The sequence below is a fragment of the Brachypodium distachyon genome, chromosome 1 (assembly GCF_000005505.3).
Source record: "Brachypodium distachyon strain Bd21 chromosome 1, Brachypodium_distachyon_v3.0, whole genome shotgun sequence".
Lineage (NCBI taxonomy): Eukaryota > Viridiplantae > Streptophyta > Magnoliopsida > Poales > Poaceae > Brachypodium > Brachypodium distachyon.
Genome location: NC_016131.3, coordinates 24,080,263 through 24,100,982, shown reverse-complemented (window position 1 = coordinate 24,100,982; position 20,720 = coordinate 24,080,263). Strand labels below are relative to the sequence as shown.

At 42.2% G+C, this 20,720-nt stretch overlaps 2 long non-coding RNA genes across 7 annotated transcripts; both read left to right on the top strand.

The window, feature by feature from the left end:
* The first annotated feature begins 693 nt into the window (after window positions 1-693).
* Window positions 694-5,673, top strand: LOC104584827. Of its 4 annotated transcripts, XR_002961536.1 has the most exons (6): window positions 694-922; window positions 1,040-1,602; window positions 1,873-1,930; window positions 2,519-2,625; window positions 2,710-3,942; window positions 4,581-5,673. It is a non-coding gene; the product is annotated as an uncharacterized LOC104584827 (long non-coding RNA). The 4 variants fall into 4 exon arrangements; XR_002961537.1 differs by having other exon boundaries at window positions 694-1,602; window positions 2,715-3,942; XR_001406919.2 differs by having other exon boundaries at window positions 694-1,602.
* A 9,337-nt stretch (window positions 5,674-15,010) lies between these two features.
* LOC106866202 lies at window positions 15,011-17,992 on the top strand. Of its 3 annotated transcripts, none has more exons than XR_002962004.1 (4): window positions 15,011-15,536; window positions 15,700-15,767; window positions 15,955-16,032; window positions 16,202-17,611. It is a non-coding gene; the product is annotated as an uncharacterized LOC106866202 (long non-coding RNA). The 3 variants fall into 3 exon arrangements; XR_002962003.1 differs by having other exon boundaries at window positions 15,013-15,536; window positions 15,955-16,573; window positions 16,660-17,992; XR_002962002.1 differs by having other exon boundaries at window positions 15,013-15,536; window positions 15,955-17,611.
* The last annotated feature ends 2,728 nt before the right edge of the window (window positions 17,993-20,720 follow it).

Genomic DNA, 20,720 nt, shown 5'->3' with positions numbered 1-20,720 from the left:
GGACGCCGAGAGCCACTGGTGTCCTCGCCCTCTCTCTCTATCCCCCCTCGTTTCCGCTGCTGTAGCCCGTAACGCACGAGCGCCGCCGCCTCTGCTCACCGCTGGAAGCACCGTCCGAGCCGTTCCCCTCCCTTCCCTCCGTGGTGGGACTTCTGTAACCTCTCGTGAAGCCATTCCCCTCTCCCTCCCCATAGCCCTTCTTCCTCGACGGAAAGATCGGGCGACTGCTGGAGGCAGGAGACGATCCTGACAGGTAGGACCGGCTGTCAGAGAGAGAGAACAGAGAGCAGATCTCAAGCTTTGATTTTATTGACTGCCAGATTAGAAGATATATAGGTATATATGGACCGTATATTAGTCATTTAATTAGTCACTTAACGTACTTTAGTTTCCGAAAACGTCGAAAACCTAAGTATGAGGACCAAATAGCACATGTTTTTCAAGTTAAGGGATCGCGCGTGCATTTTACTAGAGCTGCAACTTTGTGGCTCTCAGATTATCCTCTTAACCTTTTTAATTCAACCAAATATACTAAAATTTTAAAATAATATAACTTTTAAAAAACTAGTTCATTGGTTTGAATAGCGAGCAGGTTAAAGAAGGGGTGACCGTGTTGCACCTCTGCTCCCCAGCGAGAGACCTGGAGGCTGGAGGGGGCGGGGCGGGAATGGGACGGGGGAGGTTGGTGGCGGAAGGAGCACCTCGGATCCCGCCGGCAAACTCCGTCAGAGCCTCAACCCTATCCCCGTGGATAGTGAGGAAGAAGGCGAGCGAGTGCCTGTGCGTGGGCTTCCTCGAAATCTGGTGCATCGCGAGCCGTTGCTCAGCACCTGCACCACGTTGACCACGCTGATGCCCTCGGTGGGCTTCGCCGGGGCCCATCCGCCGCTGCTGTCCCCGAGGACCTCCAGTCCCCCTTCCGGTGAGCTCCCACAGTCCCTCTTCGTTTCTGGTGTTCTTTGATGGCGACCGTGGTTCGCTTTTGCGCTGTTTTGCTGCTGAATTTTTCCTATTTTGCCGCTGATTTTTGCTGCCTGAGGCTAACTGAGGGGCGATTTTTGCATCTGTGCTCATCGGCGGCGAGGTTGGCCGCTCCGTGTGGTCAGTTTCTACGGCAGAAATGCTTGTGTTAGTTCGTTTTTTCATACTTTTTGGCCTCTGATTTAGTGGATGATGTGGCTCGCGATGGAAGTAGAGGCGAGGCGATCTTTTCGTCTGTGTCGTGATCTGCTCATGCCCGTTGAGTGCCACCTCCTCGTGCTTTTTGAGGGTAATGGGCGCGTTTGATCTGTTCGTGCTGTTATTGTGAATTTATGATGATTTATCGCTAGCAATGGCTCCTGGAGATGATTTACCATGTACCCCAATGTGGACACTGGATAGTAAGTTTTTGGCTTCCAGGTCCAATGACCCTACCTCTACTCAGTTTATTTTGAGTGCTTGGTGCAGTGTTTTTATTTCCTATTGCTAAATTATCTGCACGAGTTGTGCTTTCAGAAATAACCCCCATTTCGTAGCGACACGGGAATTGAAAATTGTCAAATTTTTTAATCATTCTCTGAACATCATTTGGGCTTTGATCCAGACATGACATTGAACAAGGTTAGTTCTGTTACAAGTGTGTAAGTCTCCTATTTAACTAAAAAGTAAAAATGGATGTTGACCAAGGCTTGGTTTATACTTCATAACCCCTTCCATTGGTCACATTGCCATTATGACCACGACCCTTACACTTATCTCTTATTTTGGTATTGCTTCACTTCCTTTTGTCTTGTATATAGATATTTTTGGTATTAGATTTAGGTGTTGGCTCTTGCAAATAACCTCACTGACTTCTTGTCACTAACTTGTTGTCGTTTCCTGTGTGTTTAGGAGAGAGCTTTCTAGAAGGCATGCTCAGGGATGGTTAGCTTTTGAAGTCGGTCCTCTGGTATGGTTCTGTTGAAGACTCTGTGGTCATGGACACTAACTAAATGTACGACTAGTTTCTATGTTGATTTCAGTTCATAGTTTATTCTGTTATATTGCACTGTATGCTTATCACCATTAGCCAGTGCTGTACTCAAGTACAAAGGTTTCCGACTGTTAGTAATAAAATTGCAGGAAATGCAAATTGCACTATTCAGTACAAGATTTTGCACTTTCATTTAAATTCAATAAAAAATGTTTGTTTAGATGCAAATGCACTTCCTTCTATGGAAACTCTGCATTTTCATTAGAAATATATGATTAATGACCGTGCATTTTTATGAACTTTACTGCATATGAAATTTGCATTCTGCAAATTGCTTCCTAGTATATATATTCGCACTGTTCTAGAAATGAAAACAGAATATAATAAAGATGCAATTGTACTTTGATTTTTTCATTTCTAATAATTAACGACAGTGCAGTTTTTCTATGAACTTTGCATTCAGCAAAACTGCACTTCCAAGTATATGTTTTTGCACTGTTCTACTAATGCACACATAATGTAATCAAGATGTAATTGCACTTTGACTCGGACACTTTTGTCCAGTTGCTCCGATGTTGACCACAGAGGTCTCGAGAGGGTCAGGGGATAGGCAAACGAGACACGATTTGTTTTTGCTTGTCGGCGATGGAGTCTGCTTCCGCCGTCTTCTGGTGAGTTCGCCGGCGTTTTACCGCAATCAGTGTTTGCTCGTACTTTCTTGCCGCTGATTTTTTTGCTTTTGTTTTCTCTCCCAGCTCAGGTGTTGCGAGGCGAAGACGGCATAGGCAAGAGGGTTTTTTGATCCATAAGCTGATTTAAGTGGTTTAATGTGTGCTTGCTGCTTTAAGATGTTCATTTCAATATCTGCTTGCTGTACAGCTTTCCGATAAGCTACGGATCAAAGGAGCACCTGTTCATTTAGTCTAGTAATTTTGTATCGCCTATGCATGCATTTGAACTGATTTATCTTAATTAATAAGACTTGTATTCCTTCATTTCGGTTTCAAGAAGCAAGCTCTCACTTCTGTAACACCAATACTCTCTTAATAGTTCAGTCTTGGTTTTCGCTGGTTCAAGAAATTGCCCCCTTCCGTTTCTTCTCTTTACTAATAGCTATGTTACTAGTTGTGACATTTGCATTCAAACAATCCACTTTAACATCAATATAGTTAAGGCTGTAAGTGGAGCAGCTATAACATTGATTTCGTTTTGCTTAATAGTTCCTTAATAAGGTTTTGTTATTCTATATCCTTGTGGATTTGCACATATTATACTATTTCTGCATTGGCTCGATTCAGGTCTTTTGGGGTCATATTTTATAGGAGTGGTAATCTACTTGTGTTTGAAAAAATGATGTTTCTTCTGTTTGGGGCTATAGGACTTGGCACCGATTTCTGAGAGTTGTCCGAAAACTATTTTAGACAGGTGAAACTGTAGTGTAGAAGTTATCTTGTGTTTTTAGATATCCTGGGTCAAAGTCCATTAATTTCTGGGATTTTTTTGGTCTTTTTTGTTGCAGGAGCAGAATTATTTTGTTATAGCAAAAAAGAGATGGTTTTTCTATAGCACAGTAACATGTTTTTATAACATGAACAGTCGATTTGTACGCCATTTGATGCATGCATCAAGATCCGTGATTTTTTGGTGGGCTTTTTTCTTTTTCTTTTTCTTTTTTGGCAATGACCCGGATGCCTTTTTGTTGGGCTGTGACCTTTATTGTTGTACACTCTTGAGAGGGTGAGGTGGAGAGTGAGAGTGAGCCCCCCCTCTTGTTCTAGTGCTCTCCAGTGGTTACTGTGGTTCGTTTGCTCGCGTTTTCACTGCTCTTTTTTGGTTTCCTGAGACGAGAGGTGAGGCGATTTTGGCATCTGTTCTCGTCGGCTGGCATTTTCCTTCTATTATTGTCAAGGTGAAAACAGCAGAGGCGGTTTCCTTCTATTATTGTCAACAGTGGAGTTTGCCGCTTCTTCCGGTGGACATAACTTGCTGTTAGTCTCTCTGTACCTCTATCTTTTTCTGAGACTGCATTTTAAATCCTTTTCACAACTTAATATTCCATGATGAGGTTTTGAACATAACAATTTGCAATTTACTTGTTTATTCGCAATTTCAAATCTCATGTTCATATGTACTTTTCCAATTGCACTGCCATTATTTGCACTACTCAACTTCTGCAATTCCAATTGTGTACCTAATTACAACTGCAATTTCAAGTTTCATGATCATATGCAATTCCCCAATTGCACTGCCTTTTTAATTTGATTGCACTATAACTTTTGCAATTCTAATTGTACCTAATTGCAGTTCCAATTTACATTTTTTGGGACAGGTTTTTGAACCTCAGAGTGTATCTAATTTTTTGCACTACAAGATGATGAAATATGAAGATTTAGCTGTTTTGAACATACAATAGTTTTGGATCTGAATGTTTGATGAACTTAGAACAACTCTCTGAATTTATGTTTAGGAATTTTTGTGTTTTGTCGTGCCTTATCTTATTCTTTTTATGTTGTCCACATATTTAATTTTTTTGCCTAATACTTGGTTTAATGCTTTCTTTAATTCTGTAGTCGAAAATCTTATCTTTTGATACTATTCCATTATTTTTGTTGGCTCATTTATGCAGGCATCTTGTAGCAAACATGCAGACACATGCTACAGGGATGGTTCTGATACAGATTCAAGCACTCAACCTGAAGCCCCTGGTTATAATTGTTCAGCCACTGCACCCTTTTTTTTAATTATTCCTAGGCAATGTGGGTTTTCAGGACATATGCAAGGCACTCCCAAATTTGGTGTGTCCGCTCAAAATCTTGACCCTGGTTATACTTTCAATAATTTGCATCGTTATCTTCATTTTACTCATTATTCGTTTTTCATATAATCTTTGCCTCATAATTTTTTCAAGATGAATGTTCTCAGGCCCCCTTCAATTGGTCGAGAGAAGCAAGATAAGCTAATGTTCAGTACTTCTTTCTTTTTCAGGAATCTGTTTTAAAATTGCACTATTTTACAAATGAAATTGCACCTTTTTTTTGTGGTGCAACAGTAGCTATGTCAAAATGCAATTTTTAGATAATAGGCTTCTAGAGGTTGATTTTTGCTTTTCTAAATTATTGAATCTATTGAATTGCAATCCTAGCTTTAGCCATTTTTGTTTTGCAAATTTTAATTTAATTGCCTGATATTCATTAGCCATTACGAAATCTGTGCTTAATGGAGTGCTTGTTTTTGCACCCTTTTAGCATCGTTGAAATCCTAGTCTTCTTTATAGAATGCTTTGTCTATTTTTAAATTGTGTATTTTAAATTGCATTCTCCTGTAGAAGTTTTGCACTATGATATCGCTGCAATCACAATGTTGCCAAGTTGCAATTGCACCGCCTCCTCTACTTGTTTTCATTCAATTTTTCATTCTTTTTAATTTGTACTTGCAACTATAATTGCACATACTTTCTAATTGCAATTCCAGCTCGACGATATTTCAATATAGGCTGCTTCTACTGTAATGGCACTTTTGTGCTACTGTAATTGCAGTTTTTTTGTATAGTGCAATCCCAGCATGGCATCACCGCAATTGATTTTTGTTCCACTCCCAGCAACTGTAATTGTATATTGTTGTTAAGTATAAACCCCCATCATATTGTATATGGATTTTTCTTCCACTCCAGCATGGCTGGTTTGTATAGTGCACTTTCTAGTTATGTACTTTATTATGCTGATGCTACTGCTACTTCCTAGCTGGCCTAATGCCTTTTAGTTATACTGCTGATGCTTTCTTCTGTGTTTTGCTCTTTTGTTGGAATGGTGGTTGTGAGATACAGCTGTGTTCTGATCCATTGTTGGTTTTGTGGGTTACTACTGTTTCTCTGTGAAAAACGTGGTTGACTGGTTTACTAACACAAACCAGGCGCCTGAATTCAGAACTAAAACTAGGCGCCTGAATTCAGAACCAAAACCAGGCGACTGTTTTTTGTATGAGTTAGCAGGCTGATAATTAGGTGGATGGGTTGGGTCGGGTTGTGTCGGATGGGTTGATGGGTTTAAAAGGTGCGTCCGATGCTTCGATTGAATGGGCACACATACACAGTGCTGGCGAATTGAATCGGACGGTGCAAGCAGTTCGTCAGACAGCCGTCGGACAGATTTTCTCGTATGTATAGCAGAGCACGTTTGTTTTTTCTCTGGGCAGCACTCAAATAAGAGGAAGTACTCGGCATATATGCAGTAAACTGTTCAACAAGACTCCACCACTAGGCAGCATTCAACAGGCTGATAATCTAAGGCTGCAACTTAAAAAATTCACCCAAAAAATGTCAAAACATTGCTGGTATTAGCAGCATCCAACCTAGTGTATCCATGCATATACTGTCATGTCATCCAAAAAGACTACAAAATAAATGCACTGCTAACTAGCAGCATCACCAGGCACCCGAACATAACCAGGATACATCAAATATCCAGCAAAAAATAGCTATCCAAGGTAACTTGCAACATCCAAGCAACAGCTATCAGAAAAATGGAAAAATATTCTTCTTGTGAAGAAGAGTTGTTCAGTGTAACACAACCAGATGGATTCGCACACCCATCCATGCTCACTCTTTCAACCATTATCTAAGGTTGACTCTGCCGACGCACTGCCGCTGGGGAGGGTGAACTGTCTATATATATCGCCGCCCAGGATATCCTCTCTCTTGAGCGCTAATACAGATTGGATTCGCATGTCCGTCGAAGAGCAGCCGTCGCATCCTGCAATCGGAGGGGGCTTCTTGTATCGACTTGAATGGCCCCGTCCACAGTCGGCCATGTTGTTTGTCCCTCGTCTCCATGGATCTGCATCGTCCGACAACGATGGCGACGGATGATTTTGCTGCTATCCTCAGCCTCTAGACGATCGGTTTACTTAACTGTACTCAAACAATAAAGCTGTAGCTGTACTCGTTGTTAGTTGTAATTTTGTCACGTACGTGACCATTGTAATGTACTCCTTTGTGGTACATTAATTTGTTGTTATATATACATGCGTGTGAAACTTCTGATCAGGTAATGCAATGCAACTAGTACTAAAGATGGTGGGAGGCGATCACGACGCTCTCACTGTTGCATGGTCGCACCTGACCACATGTCGATCTGCCTCGCTCCCTGTAACATCCCAAATTTTACAAACTTTTCATCATGCCTTTGCATTCATAAGCATCATGCCACCTATGCGTTTTAACCACTTTCAAATCCTTGGTTTTAAAATTTAAATCTCTTTTTCAAAGCTTTCCTTATTTGAATATTGACTTTCACCTCCCTTTTGCAAATTGGAATTTCAAACCAATAAGGTTTTGAACATAAAAAGGGTTTATTGCATTAATGAGCTACCTCATAATATTTAGTATTCAATTTGGGGTTGAAAAACTATTTTGTTTTATTAATTATAAAGCCCTAAAGGCAACTATACAAGCAAAACTATTTTTAAATAATTAATTTTGAAGGAAATCAAGTCCCAAAGGCTAAAGCATTTGAGGATATGATTTTAAAAATTTTCTGAAATTTATTTGGCTTGATTTGGAGTTCAAAATCAAAAGCTGTAAAGGAAAACAGAAAAAGAAAAAGGAAAAAAAAGGAAAAAAAAAGGAGAGAACGGACCGGCCCGGCCAACTTGGGCCGAACCGGCCCGACTCACCCCCGCGCGCGCCCAAGCCAGCCCAAGCAGAACACTTAAAGCACTTGCCTTTTTTTCCTACTTAAAGAGTACAGCTGAAAACAGAACACTTAAAGCACCCGCTTTCAACAAGAGCAGCTCATATTACAGGATGTCCCAACACCTCATGGCAGTTGGTAAAGCTTATAATCAAGCCATAGCTCTGCAATACCTATGAGATATGAGATTCCAAACTTTGACAGGATTCCCAGTTACAGCCAATTTAAGGAATCTTCTGTATATGATCGATTCAACCTCTGATCAAAAAGATAGACCTTTGTTCTATTTCATCTCTTCAACAAGTTTAGTAATAAGGAAACAACCCGCTACTAGATTTCTCTAAACATGCAAGTATGCCACATTATCGTATAATTAATTTGTTCACACCTATTTAGTGACTCATATTTTGCACATGCATGCATGTTATTTCCATCAAGCTATCCTCAATAAGTGAAAAATGTACAATTTCATTTTATTTTTCAATTTTGAATACTCTTTATGTTAACTAAAAATTTTCGCAACAACGTGCGGGGCATCATCTAGTTATCTATAAAAAATGGAACTAAAAACATTTCTCTCAGAAAAGTTCAACCAAACATAATTTAGTATGGCAGGAAAAACAAGGTGCAAACGAGTATAGAAGGGTGACAAATGTTTTGTCGTTCCCTACATGAGCTTCTATTCTCTAGGTACTAAAGTGCGGAAGTTTCCATACTCGTTTGCACCACTCTGAATAGAAGCTCGTGTAGGGAACGACAAAACATCTGTCACCATTACTGCATACCTTCCGGACAAAACATATGCATGCCCATCCCTGCCCAGTATGTTAATTTATTAATTTCACAAAATGATAAGACAACATTTAACAAAAATAGCGACAGCAAGAACATCCAGATCTGCAAAAGGTGAGAAATATTCACACAAGATTCGATTGGAACAAATATTCGAACAATATGATGGACAAATGGCTGGACTCTTAACCAAACTTCATATTTGTATACAAAGCTTTTTCTGGGCACCTGACTACTGATCACCTGGCTGATCAGTGCTTTCATGCACCTCTTATCCTGCTCAAGAAGAATAGCGTTCCAGCTTTACTTTTTGTGACCACCGTCAACGCCATCAATGGTGCTTCTGGTTCGCTAATGGCTGTTTTCTGGTGAAGTTATGCTTGACGAGCTGCTACTAGGCTGATTAGTAGATTCGCGATCCTCAGCACTGTTGTTGGATGGATCTTCAAGAGCAGTGGTGTAGACAGTCAGAATCTCAACTTCACCCAAAACTGGAGGGGCATTTTTTTTCAGCTTGGCCAGAAATAAAGCACGCTTGTCCCATACGAACAAGACTGCAAGGAGTACTGCAACTGACCAACCCAGGCCATTAGATATCTTCAGCATCGTGATCTTATTTGTGTTGTGTGGGGCTGGATCTCTGTGGTTCATCAACCACAAGAGTATAGTCATCTTGAGGAGGAACAGAGGGTTCGCTTGTGGGTGCACCACGATTGCAGTTGGGTGCATGACCACCTCCATTGCATATCGCATACAATTTTGCAATAGTATCATTGGAGGCTTCCAGTGGAGAGAGGATATAGAATGGTTCGATGACCATTCTGCATGTGCAATCACCTTCACTTTCCACTGAACTGATCACAGTGCGACAGCAAGTGTTAGTTGGGTTCTTCAGCAGCTCTCCATGGTCATCACCACACTGATTCACGAGTGATCTAGCCATGTCCTTCGGGTGGCACACCCAACCTGTAGAAATGTGGAGTCATATAGCAAAACTTACACGAACCAAAAAGAAGACATCCGTAAATGCAGAATTGTATTTCAGCAAGCAAAAACATCACAATGCATATTAGCCAACCCAAACTTAAGCAAGTAGAATAGGTGGTTCGAAGGTTTCCCATATGCAAACCATTGCGCGCTGCTGGTTTCAGTGGAAAAGGAGAATTGTCGAAATTTTGCTTTGGGCAAACTGTTTCGTTTTGAAAATACATCCTGCTGATTCGCAGCAGTATTGGGTGCCGGACCCCGAGGTCGGTAGCCATGTCCAGTCGAGTGACATTCTCGCTGGTCCCGGCGGTTGTTGCTGATATGTAGGCCGCTTTGGCCGTCATCGGCCTGCCAGGCAATCTGCTTCCCGGCAAATGCCGGATCATACTTTTCCAGCCGTTTGTCACGGCCAGAGTTGATACTCCTGTCTCGTCGCCCGCTGACGTTGGGGTAAGACGCTTGTCTGTCAGATCGGCCGACGACACCTCCAGCCGAATGAACGACTTGGGATGCACCCGGCCTTGCGTTTGCCTTCTGAAAAGCTTCATTCTGTCGGTTGGCAATGTGAAGTAGTTCTTTTACCCACTCTTGCTGCACGCGCAATGCTTCACCTGTCAAATTAGACAGTTCTTCTGCTGCGGCCTCGGCAGCCCTGAGATTCTTGGTCGGAGTACTGTATTTTGGTTTCTCTGCCGACACATAGCTACCCGTCATGACAGATGCTGCTCTATCATCTCTATCTATCTATGCATTCAAATTTTTACCCCGGTTACACACTTCACCTATGCGACTAGGCTTATGCGCAACAGCAGAATTAAGACCATGTGCTTTGTTATACTCACGAAGGGAGATCTCGAGCTCCTGTCGGGTGCGAGATACGTCGTAGCCTCTTGAAGTAAGCGCTGGCGCTGCTCTTCCAGCTCTGCTTGGAGCTGCGCCTAGTCGGCGTTTAGAGCGACTGGTGTTGCCAGCCGTTGGATGGTAGCCTGAAGCGGAGTCGGCTTTGCCGGCACAACAAAAGTGCCGGCCTGGCCGCCGATGTTCTCGGGCTTCTCCAACGGTGGACGCGTTGACCTGGTGGACTTGTTTGCGACGCCGGTGCCTTCGGCTACACCTTTGCTGGCATCAGCACCTGGAGCAGTCATCATGACCTCCACGCAGCTAACGGGGCAGTTGCTATGCCGGCCGCGAGCTGCGCAGATGGCAGGAGGATCCGCAGCTACCACAACATGCTCGGGGTACCTGGAAACAGTGTCAGTGGCGACGTAGACCTCGTGCTCCGAAGTTGATGAACCGGCCGATGCAGGAAAGAGGCGCGTTGTTGAAGCAACCGTCATTGTTGTCGATGAAGCCCAGAGAGCCAAATTTCTGGACCAAACCGGAGACCACGCGCTCTCCGGTGACGAGAGCCAAATCTCTCCGAAGTTGATGAAAACTCCAACCAGCGCCGCTGCTGGCCCCACAGTGGGCGCCAACTGTCGTGGTGGTGTCACGGCAGATGCCATAGGATGGCTTAAGATGGGACCGATGGACGAAAGAGGATCCGGAGGAGGGATGACGCAGTGTAAACTACGCACGAAACAGAAGAACACACGATGTTTTACCCAGGTTTGGAGCCCTCTAGATAAGGTAAAGCTCATACTCCTGCCTTGCGTTCTATTGCTTGAGGTGTACAAGAGTTACAATGGTGCTCCTTGAGCTGTGTTGAGAGGAAGAAGAAGGAGAACTAGCTAAGAGTTCAATCTAGGAACCCCTCTCTACGGAGGACTTGGGCCTCTATTTATAGTGCCGTAGGTGTCTCCCTGCCAGATGGGGCATCTTGCCACCGTAGCCACATTCCCAGGCCCGCCGGGTACTGCCCGTGGTCCCCTCCAGATTGTCCGGGAGGGGACAATGCAGCTTTGTACTTTAAGTACAGTGACGCCGCGCACTTTAGCCATGCTCCGGCTTGGTCATCGTCTTTCTACGGCGTCTCACTGTGCAGCCGCCCCGCATGGCGACGTGTGCGCCGGTTGCTTTTCCGTGATTAAAGGGATATGACTTTAGTTTTGACCGGAGGACCGGGATATGACCGTTGGCATATCCCGGCTGGAAGCCTCCGCCCGTCCTGCATACACACAAGACAAAGTAGTGATGCCAACATACCTTTTGTATGTCGGCCTATTAGAAGTCGGCTTAGGAGTGCCGGCCTATTTTCATATGCCGGCCCAGCCTCTGCCAAGTCGGCTGTTGTATCTCGTCATGACCCTACCTGGGGTCATTCCACCGACAAGGTCTGAAGTCTGAACAATTAAAATTATGAAGCACTTATCACTTAGATATGTTCTTACATGATCATTCAAGTAAAGTAAATTTGGCCATTTTACTTGTACACTTATGCCACAAAAGATTATAGTTAGCCCCCAAAATCCAAAATACTATAGTCATCTCTGTCCTGTCCAAAATACTAGTCAACACTTTCTGAAAATATTATCTAATTCGCTTGTAGACGGTAGAACAAATCATCATAAGTATAATCATCACAAGGGAAGCTGTTAAGAGCTGCGTGTAACTGATCATGGCATTGCGCTCGTGAAGATCCAGATTTTCTCCTTTATTGTTGCCATCCTTCTCTACTCCTACTTGAGAAAATGAAAGGGATGGTGGAGAAGGTCAAGAAGAAATGCCCATCGTCCTTTTTTACTTGGAATACCTATGTAATCTTACGAAAAAGACGACGAGCATATGGGGATTCTTACGAAAAAGACGACGAGCTGATGCTGGAGTTCGATCAGATCTCGGCATGGTCGTTGATGAGCTTCGGGATCTAGTGGTCGTCAATGACGAGCAAGAAGCGCCGGCCAATGAGGCAACATGCAAGTTGCGACGACGACGGCAAGGCAACAACCGGATGTGGTGGAGAGGTGGTCGACCGACTTGACGACAAGCAAACTCATGTGCAGCCTTTGGCATGATTCCAGAATCTTCCGCTGTTTCTATTTCAAAAGCTTGCATTTCAGAAATCTTCCTTTGTGATGCCATCAATGGCATGTTTGTGGCAATTGAAGGTAGTGGTTGTGTTCCAGCACAACATCAGTGACTTCATAATTTCTTGCCATTCGATCCAATGTTATCATCATCCCAACTTTGCAATCCGTTCTTGTTTCAGCACATGTATGATACAGATTGCTATGCTCCACCGATTAGTGTTTGTGCTAATTAACGCGGTGGCACTGTATGATTCATGGAAAGTACTATGCTGGAAGAACTTGTATGTACAGATTTTTCAATCGGTGTTTGTGTGGAACTATTTCATCAATGTGAGCTCAATTTAGGCTAATTTATACGCGCAGATTAAGAAATGTGTGTACAGGAAGTTGCATTTGGTCAGCACGTCGATTTGTTCTACCATCGGTATTCTAAATATATTTTCATATGTTTTAATTTATTAGTACTTTTCTATGAACATTGTTAACTTTTAAGTTTATATAAATGTCCGTTGGTGTAAAAAAAGAATCCAATTCATGCCCCAAATAGGCCACAAACGTTAGACACAAGTATTGATCCCAAAACTAATTGAATGAAAGCTCACATAGATTCAACTCTAAGATACAATGCATTGGTTAAACTGTATCTATACATTCATTTAATGCTTAAGATACAACTCTAAGATATCATGCATCGGGAGTGCTCTTAGATCACGTCCGATGGGATCTCATTCAAAGCGCACGTGACTTAAAAGAAGAAACCAGTTAACAAAAGGGCAGCTTTGAGAACCGCAGAAGACCACATATGCTAGAGTTTTTAATTAATTCGATTGGTTCCCGCCAAATTCCTTGACCCAGCAAGGTGTGTAGGGAAAGGATTCGAAGTACCAGAACTCATTACTCAAGCAGTCGTTGAAGTGATCACGATAATGGGTTGGGTATAGATTCCCTAGGACTTGAACTTGGGAGCTGATGAGGTCATAGGCCAGTCCGGTTTCCAACGTTTTATCGTCTCTCGAGATGCTTAAGAAGACGGTCTCCTGGAAGGGGTCAAACCCAAGTATCTCGAAAGAATATTCGTAGGGTTGCTCTATAGCCATGTGCCTACCGTCATGGTCGGAGTTCCATTCGATAGGAGGACGGGTGCGAAAGAAGTTGTAATTGATGTCCTGTAAGAGCCATGAAGTTTGCCCTTCCGGTAGTTGATGATGCGCGAGCAGGGATTTGAGGTCGCCGTTGTGCTTCAGTATCCATGTCATTGATCCTTGGTCAAGGGTCCAGACTTTGAGACGCCAATAATGTGTGAAGGATGCGTAGTAGACGCCCTTGTCGGATTTTCCTAGGTACTTGTCGTATGCGATGCCCTCTGGTTCCTTGATCACGTGGTACTTACGATCGGACAAGGATATTCTGCAAGTGGTCAAAAGAAAAAACATCGATCATTAATTGTTGTATTAACGTCGACCGGAGGATAGAAAATGAAGCTAGGTGAATAATTAATGAAGTATGTGAGTACCTTAGGACAAAATGAAATTGCCAATGGACGTAGAGCACACCACGCTGATAGATAGAGTAGGCGTGCTTGACATTCGGTCGCATGTTGAAAACGGTTCCTACGGCATCTCCTTGCCGAAGAAAAGAGGTCTCCCCCCAGCAGCCGGTCCTCGAGGAGAAGACTTGCATCTTGAAAGCCCGCGGCGGCCATTCATACTCCTCTGCCGGGCTCGGGTGGTGTTGGTAGTGGTGATCTTGTGAAGTTGTGTAGCCGCCTCCCACCCATGGGACGCTGAGCACCTCGTAGTGCGGCGACATAGTGGGGTCGTAGGCTAAATGGGCTTCGGTGAAAAGGAAATCTCCTGAGAGTATGGGCATGGCGCCTTGGCGCGGGGCCACAGGCAGGGGGTCCCAGCGTCTGGTGGCGGGGTTGACGACGTAGCCATTTAGCAAGAGGAGGCCGTTGAAGTGACCAATGACGCACAGGGTGTCCTTCCAATCCCAAGTGTTGGGGGGCAAGGCGGCAGTGGGCAAGAAGTCGAGCGCACCATTGATCGGCGACGGCGAATTAGGGTTGGAGAGGAACTCCGGGAGCGGGTGGCCGTCTAGCTGGATGAAGAGGCCCCCGAGCGAGAGTGGGAGCAGGTCGGCGCGCAAGAGACGGCGGGCGTCAACGACGGCAAGCCATGACTTACAGACGCATCGGGACATGGCAAGACAGCGCGGGGCGAGGCGGCCGAGGATGTCGGCGAGCACGTCGTCGGGCAGGTTCGCCACCACGGCATGATCCATCTTAGTTTTTTGAGGCGATCAGATCCCGTGATCAACAAGGCTGGGTAGATATGTAATTGATCCCGTGAAGATCAATTACATGAAAAAAAAGCACACAACTAAAAACTATTTGGGTCGTGCCTCTCACGTTACATCGGGTGGTACAAAGCTCAGCTCTCACGTTTATTTATGCATGAACAAAAAAGCCGGCCTGTACTCGAATATGAATTCCTAGTATAACACGGACACGTACCGCTACTGCTAATTGACCTAGCTAGACTCAAACTCAGCTAACACGTTCACAACTCGGACTCTAATTCAACGAACGCATATATTTGTTCCCTGCGCACTATTATCAGGTCTTAGCGCGTGCGCGCATCTTTCTGCTGTCGATCTAATTCCAAGGGCCACGGAACAAAGTCCCCCAATTTGCCTCACATTTCTTATCCACTCCTCGCCTAGCCTCTCCACCCTCCGTCTCAACGAAGCCGCCGCCCACGGCCCACCAGCTAGCCCACCTTCGGCGGCGCATCGCTTTCCTCCGTGCGACCATGCCGTTCCGCAACTATCGACGGCATCTCCTCCGCCTCCAAACTCCAGCTCCTCTGTTTCCCTCACCGGCTACGAGTTCCTCTCCCCTGGCCGCTTCCTCCCGCAGACCACATCAACGCGGCTCCCGCTGCTCACGGCGCCTCTTCCTCTCGGCGATTTCGTGGCGGCATCAAGCTCGCATGGATGCGTCTAGAGCGGCGGTGACGATTGACGGCGGCGACGCAGTCCTCTCCACAGATGGCGGCGGCTCGAGCACCTAGCGCCGACGCGCTCCTCGCCATGGACGGCAGCCGCGAACTCTTCGATGCCTTCTTCAGCACTAGCGAGATGAGGGTACAACGATCTCTCTGCTGGACATGGAACTCCGCCCCCTTCTGATTCTCTTTAAGAACTGCTTGCGTTGATTCACAAATTGTTTGTTCATTTTAATTTTTTCTGTCTGGGTGATGGGTGATACTCGCTTTGTACGTCCTGATGCTTGGGCTGGATGCTGCAGGCAAAACAACCATCCTGCACAAGCTGGAACTGCCTGGAAGTCCTCTCAACTGTTCCTACGATCGCTAGGTAACTGATTGTTTTTTGGATCAACATATCACTTTTGGTGTTGCGCTGATGTTAAATTCAAGTTATATCTAGGTCCTACTGATGTGTTAAACTGTTAGTGAGGCAAGAAACTTATTACTGTTTGAAAGAGAGGAAGAAATCTACCAACGGTACAACTTATTTACAGTCGTTAGCTGCTGTGTCGCAGGTGGCGGTGGCGGGTGTGACTCCGCGTCCTGAGCAGCCTCCTCGAGGGGTTCTTATAGCTCCGAAGCCTCATCCCAAGGTACGTAACTAATTTTTAGTTTATGAGCTTTGAGTGGAAGGAAATTGGACTGAAGCCCCTCCTAACCTTGCCATTATACCCCGTCTAAGGCTTTGGATCTCCAATTTTATAATATCTGATGGCGATTTCTGATAAAATCGAAGCTTCTACCTAACATGTCATGTTCTAGGACTTTGGGGATGCACTGGTCATGTTCTAGGACTTTGGGGATGGATGCTCTGGCGACTTGTAGCTTGTTAAAATAGTGGAGATCGGAAATGGTTTATAGCTTGTGAAATTATTGGAGAAAGGAAATAGTAGTACTTTTTTTGTTGTTGTTTGAGCATGTTCTTTGATTGTACACAGTGCTGATTTCTGTTAGCCTCGTAGGCATTCGTGTTAATTAGGATATTCCTTTGTGGTAAATTCTGCAGTCAAGATTGTGAAATGTAAGGTTCCATTGTAACAATTGTTGCTCTTTTCGGGAAATTTCTTAGGTTAATCTAGTTCCAGTTTTTACTCCATCCCCTCAACATCAAGATCATAGCAATACAAAGGAAAGGTAACAAGAAAAAACTACCAAGTGTATAAATTTGTCTTTTGAACTGGAAAATTACAAGTGAAATTTTGTAATTTGACTTCATGTAGAGAAAGAACTACGAAGACTCTATGACTATGGTGATCAATGATCGTAAAGTAAGTACTCCCTCCGTCCAACAAAAGATGTCTCAACTTTGACCAAATTTGAATGCATCTAAAGTCATGTCTAGATACATCCAAATTTTGACAAACTTGAGACATCTTTTGTTGGACGGTGGGAGTACATGCTTATTAAAACTTCCATCTTGTAGATAAGAGTTGTGTGATGCAATATTTGCTCTCATGTATTATGGTAAATAGATTTTCTAGTAAGAGGGGTATGATTCTACTTCTTGACTTTTTTGAACATGTCCAGTCATTATTGCAAATTCAAGTGGATCTTGCATTACCTCTATATTTATGACACATAAAATCTGTAGATGTCATGATAGGCTATTTCAGTTCCTAAAGGTAATATGATGTTACATTAGACCACCATGCATAACTATTGGATGTAACTACAATTTACATTAGATGTGACTATAAATTATTGGATGTAACTGTGTATCTATTGGATGTAACTATAAGTTCTACTCCCTCCAATCCTAAATTCTTTGAACTAAAACCATGACAAGAATTTAGGAAGAGGGATTATCTCTCTAATTTCTTACATCCAGAATTATCCAAGGATGTAACACTAGTTTAATTTGGATGTAACTTTGGAGGTTAAGTTTTCTGTCAATATTTTCAGTTTTTACATCCAAAATTATTGAAGGATGTAACAGCAGTTTAGTTTTGCATGTAACTTTGGAGGTTAAGTTTTGTGTCAATTTTTTCAGTTTTTACATCCAAAATTATTGAAGGATGTCACGCTAGTTTAGTTTTGGATGTAAGTTTTCGACAATTGGATGTATTTTTAAGTTCTTGATATGCTATACCTTTTGTTGTATATGGTATATGAAAAAATTGTACGCAAGATAAATAAAACATGAGTGCGTATTCCCCAATGGGGCATAAGTTACTTGAAGTGGCTCTCGGTCTATTACAAGTTACTCTCTCATGGTGAAGAGGAGTAATTTATTTTGATATTAGTGGAATCATGACTTTGCTGCCTGTGGCTTTTCTTAATGCAATTGTGAAATCTTACTACTATTTGTAGTGAGCATAGGTAACAAGGTCAGTACTAAATGCAATTGTGGAATCATGACTATACATGTGCAGCAAAAGAACATGTGAGCGAAAGAATATTTGTGTGTGATGGAGAACAAACCATGCATATTTTCTGTTTTGTTAATGTATTTTTCTGTTTTAAAACCTGTGTTGGATGTAATTATCTCAAGCACAAACTTCATTTTTTTACTTGGTTTATCTGATTTATTGTGGCCTATGGGCAAATGAGAAACGTGTGATGCTTCTGGTGTTCTATTGATTTACATCTATATATGTGGGTAGCTATGATCGGTTGAAAATGATTTCTAAATGTTGTTCTATCAGTGAATTATCGCCGGGTTGGGCCGTTGTGTGATTATTTTCAAGGTTGTTAGCAGTAGACGGCTATTAGCAATTAGTACTGGCGTCTCACCAATAGGGTCAACATAAACATATTGCATGAGTTCTTTTACTGTAACCCCTCCATTTCACAAAGGTTGGCGTATTTTGTTTCGTTAAGACAATGTTTTGACCAAAAAATACACTATTAATATGTAACATATATGATACAAAATCATGATTATTAGAAAGAACTTATAAAAACGAATCTATTGATATAAATTTCATGTATGTAAAAACACATATTAATAAAGTTATCATTGGTCAACGCCTTGTCTTAACGAAACAAAATACGCCAACCTTTGTGAAATGGAGGGAGTATCTTGCTAATGATTGACTTAAAAAATCATCAGTGCCATAGTCACGCTCATACTCTGGACTGGCAATACAAGAACTCATCCAACAAGATCCTGTCCAACAATTGTTTTCATAATTTATATTGCAACAAAAAAATACATATAGGTTAAGTTAAGAAAAATTAATCCATTCTCATACTTCCGTACTCTACAAAAGCCACAAACTATGGATCTTGTGCCACTACTACTTTTGTTTCATATGAAACATGCAATAAGCCTCAGAATAAGATCCATTAGATATCAAAGTAGCCAATTATTGTTTTACACCTTGTGCCACTACAACTTTTGGTCATCAATCAATTTAAAAAACTGGAACTATCTTATACATGACACCATTCGACAGGCAGCTAACATAACTGAATACATAAATATATATTGAACTTGGAGCTAATAATTGACAAAACCATATTAGGGGTACTTTTTAGCCGGTGAAATGTCCAGCCTCATTGACTACATGTGTGCTACGATGCAAACAAAAACTAAAAAGGCAGTCCTTTTTAGCACCGTCAAGTGCGCCATCAGGAAGTTGAAATACTTTAGCATTTGGTTATTGGCTGCACTAACTATGTAAAGTTTCTTCTGTTGCCTTGCTGAAGTTTCATCCCACTCCCTGAGCGTAATACTGCATAGAATCAGTGCGAGCAATCAGAGTAAGAATGATGCATTTATTCAAACATCCATTAACCAATTTGTTGGTTAATGAAACACTTGATACAACAAACTTATTTTGGTACCTGGTGCAATGAAAAAAAAGATGAGGCCATTAAACTGGAACATTAAACAGACATGATAGGCTCCTAGCTACTGTCCTACATTATCTGTATTTTGTAGAATAAGTGAACAGGCACCAAAATTATGCAGGAGTGCACAAGACAAAGTGAACTGAAGGAAATTTAGGAAAACAGATACTTTTTGAAAATGGACTTACCAGCAATGAGCTTTGTCTTATCTGGTCTGCCGTTAGCTATTTTCTCTTAAACTATGAGTAGTGATAGTGTGGTAATCTAATACTTCAACCGTCCAACAAAAGATGTTTCAAATTTGTCAAAATTTGGATGTATCTAGACATAACTTAGTGTATAAATGCATTCAAATTTCAAATTTAATCAAAATTGAGACATCATTTATTGGACGGAGAAAGTAGTACTCCTTCCGTTCAATAAAAGATGTCTCAACTTTGACTAAATTTGAATGCATCTATATACTAAGTCATGTCTAGATACATCGAAATTTTGACAAACTTGAGACATCTTTTGTTGGACGGAGGGAGTAGTACTTTCAGCTTTCAGAATTGTTAATTTCAAAAATCACGATCATCAGAGCATGATGAGTAACAAAGTGGCCGTAACAGAGGAAAAAAATATATATCCAAGGGAGTTTCAAGCCCAAGTTAGATTAACTATCAAAGGCACATCATAAAAACATTGCACATCTTGTGAGTCCTGAATTTGTTTTTAAGTAACTCATGCAATTCCAGAAAAAAGCCCAAGATCAGGCCAAAAGTATTTCTTCTATTTTAACATGTCTTGCCTTGAGAAAATGGAGCATAAAAAGGTTCATAGATCGGCGCGAACCTGGTGAAACCAAATCAAGATCCTTCCATATTTTGGTCAGAAAGCTTTGCAGGATAAAACAGTAGCTCTTGCACCCTCCATATGGAAGCTATGATGTACCAAATCATCCTTTTACTGCAGCAAAATATAAGTGTAGCAGATGTCAGAGTAATCGATGAATGCAAACCGCAGAACATAGTGGGAATCACCACAAATTCTACAGTCGACAACCTTCATGGTAGAGAAAAAAATTAGTATTAATTAAATTGCACATCTGCAGCAGCACAACTTACAATATAGAGAATTTCATTACAATATAGATACTCCCCCCATTTTATTTACATAACCAAAGAAGATACCCTCTGATCCTAAATTGTTGACTCAAATTTGCCTAAATAAGGATGTATCTATTCTTAAAAAGCGTCTAGATGCATGTAATATTTCGACAAAAATTTATGATCGGAGGGAGTACATATGTGAAACCTAGATTGAATTATTATCTTTTGCTAAGTCGATCCAGGTTCACCATATGCAAAAACTAAATTCTTTGAAATAAGAAGATCCACATGTCTCCAAAAAATTACTCCCTCCATTTCACAAAGAATGACACGCACGCATTTCAAGATTTTACTTTGACCAACAATTAGACTAATGACTTAAGGATGATGTGTTA